Here is a 2,500-nt window from a genome sequence, read left to right as displayed (position 1 = left end):
TTGGGGCTGGTGTGGAAAGCGAAGGAAGAGAGAGCTGGCTTGCATTGCCTGCCTGACCCTTGTGCTGGCTGTGCTGAGAGAAGTGCGCAGCGTTGCAATGTGGAAAGGCAGCAGCGTGCAGGCGGCAGGCTGGTGTGAGGTAGGCGGGGCTTGCAGTTTTCCTTGAGGAGGTGGAGAAGAAAAAAGAGAGCTCGGTGGGGATGGCATGAAGGGGAGCGAGTATCAGGCATATAGGCTAGAATTAGCAGGAGAAGGAGAGAAAGAGGAGGAGAAGTAGAAGTAGAAGTAGAAAAAGAGAGAGAAAAAATTGAAAACAACCGGAAAGAAGAAGTGGCGAGGGTGCTAGGGTGGCCAGCTTGAATAGGCGAGAAGACGGTGCTGCAGATGCCTACGGCCATACTAGTCTGAAAACGCCCGATCTCGTCTGATCTCGGAAGCTAAGCAGACTCAGGCCTGGTTAGTACTTGGATGGGAAACCGCCTGGGAATACCAGGTGCAGTAGGCTTTTGCGGCCAGCAGTGACTGCTCACGCCAAGCACTCTCCACACCAGAGGCAGGCCAACCTTTTGCTGCTCTCTGCGTCCTCGCCATTCCTCCCAACACTTGCCTGCGGGCTCAACTCAGGCAGGCGGCTTGGTCGGGCCATTCAGCTGCTGCAGCTTTGCCGGGCCTTTGCAACGCAGCACGGTTGGGTGCCTTGGCGTGCTGCACTTTGATGGGCACGCCAGCTGGCCCGTGTGGCCGCAAGCCAGTGTGTCGGCAGGACGTTCTCTCTCCTAGCCTGAAGGCGCCGCATGAATGCAAGTTGTGGCATTGGGGCTGGTGTGGAAAGCGAAGGAAGAGAGAGCTGGCTTGCATTGCCTGCCTGACCCTTGTGCTGGCTGTGCTGAGAGAAGTGCGCAGCGTTGCAATGTGGAAAGGCAGCAGCGTGCAGGCGGCAGGCTGGTGTGAGGTGGGCGGGGCTTGCAGTTTTCCTTGGGGAGGTGGAGAAGAAAAAAGAGAGCTAGGTGGGGACGGCATGAAGGGGAGCGAGTATCAGGCATATAGGCTAGAATTAGCAGGAGAAGGAGAGAAAGAGGAGGAGAAGTAGAAGTAGAAGTAGAAAAAGAGAGAGAAAAAATTGAAAACAACCGGAAAGAAGAAGTGGCGAGGGTGCTAGGGTGGCCAGCTTGAATAGGCGAGAAGACGGTGCTGCAGATGCCTACGGCCATACTAGTCTGAAAACGCCCGATCTCGTCTGATCTCGGAAGCTAAGCAGACTCAGGCCTGGTTAGTACTTGGATGGGAGACCGCCTGGGAATACCAGGTGCAGTAGGCTTTTGCGGCCAGCAGTGACTGCTCACGCCAAGCACTCTCCACACCAGAGGCAGGCCAACCTTTTGCTGCTCTCTGCGTCCTCGCCATTCCTCCCAACACTTGCCTGCGGGCTCAACTCAGGCAGGCGGCTTGGTCGGGCCATTCAGCTGCTGCAGCTTTGCCGGGCCTTTGCAACGCAGCACGGTTGTGTGCCTTGGCGTGCTGCACTTTGATGGGCACGCCAGCTGGCCCGTGTGGCCGCAAGCCAGTGTGTCGGCAGGACGTTCTCTCTCCTAGCCTGAAGGCGCCGCATGAATGCAAGTTGTGGCATTGGGGCTGGTGTGGAAAGCGAAGGAAGAGAGAGCTGGCTTGCATTGCCTGCCTGACCCTTGTGCTGGCTGTGCTGAGAGAAGTGCGCAGCGTTGCAATGTGGAAAGGCAGCAGCGTGCAGGCGGCAGGCTGGTGTGAGGTAGGCGGGGCTTGCAGTTTTCCTTGAGGAGGTGGAGAAGAAAAAAGAGAGCTCGGTGGGGATGGCATGAAGGGGAGCGAGTATCAGGCATATAGGCTAGAATTAGCAGGAGAAGGAGAGAAAGAGGAGGAGAAGTAGAAGTAGAAGTAGAAAAAGAGAGAGAAAAAATTGAAAACAACCGGAAAGAAGAAGTGGCGAGGGTGCTAGGGTGGCCAGCTTGAATAGGCGAGAAGACGGTGCTGCAGATGCCTACGGCCATACTAGTCTGAAAACGCCCGATCTCGTCTGATCTCGGAAGCTAAGCAGACTCAGGCCTGGTTAGTACTTGGATGGGAGACCGCCTGGGAATACCAGGTGCAGTAGGCTTTTGCGGCCAGCAGTGACTGCTCACGCCAAGCACTCTCCACACCAGAGGCAGGCCAACCTTTTGCTGCTCTCTGCGTCCTCGCCATTCCTCCCAACACTTGCCTGCGGGCTCAACTCAGGCAGGCGGCTTGGTCGGGCCATTCAGCTGCTGCAGCTTTGCCGGGCCTTTGCAACGCAGCACGGTTGGGTGCCTTGGCGTGCTGCACTTTGATGGGCACGCCAGCTGGCCCGTGTGGCCGCAAGCCAGTGTGTCGGCAGGACGTTCTCCTAGCCTGAAGGCGCCGCATGAATGCAAGTTGTGGCATTGGGGCTGGTGTGGAAAGCGAAGGAAGAGAGAGCTGGCTTGCATTGCCTGCCTGACCCTTGTGC

The 2,500-nt window shown here is 57.1% G+C and overlaps 3 non-coding genes across 3 annotated transcripts; all 3 read left to right on the top strand.

Moving 5' to 3' along the window:
* Positions 1-386: 386 nt before the first annotated feature.
* Positions 387-505, top strand: LOC140405922 (5S ribosomal RNA). The gene has a single exon (XR_011938881.1). It is a non-coding gene; the product is annotated as a 5S ribosomal RNA (ribosomal RNA).
* A 694-nt stretch (positions 506-1,199) lies between these two features.
* Positions 1,200-1,318, top strand: LOC140405992 (5S ribosomal RNA). The gene has a single exon (XR_011938948.1). It is a non-coding gene; the product is annotated as a 5S ribosomal RNA (ribosomal RNA).
* Positions 1,319-2,012: 694 nt separating this feature from the next.
* On the top strand, positions 2,013-2,131 carry LOC140405981 (5S ribosomal RNA). The gene has a single exon (XR_011938937.1). It is a non-coding gene; the product is annotated as a 5S ribosomal RNA (ribosomal RNA).
* The last annotated feature ends 369 nt before the right edge of the window (positions 2,132-2,500 follow it).

This window comes from Scyliorhinus torazame, unplaced genomic scaffold (genome assembly GCF_047496885.1).
Source record: "Scyliorhinus torazame isolate Kashiwa2021f unplaced genomic scaffold, sScyTor2.1 scaffold_246, whole genome shotgun sequence".
NCBI classification, from domain to species: domain Eukaryota; kingdom Metazoa; phylum Chordata; class Chondrichthyes; order Carcharhiniformes; family Scyliorhinidae; genus Scyliorhinus; species Scyliorhinus torazame.
Note: the sequence above shows the minus strand (reverse complement) of the source record. Positions and strands in the feature narration are given on the sequence as shown.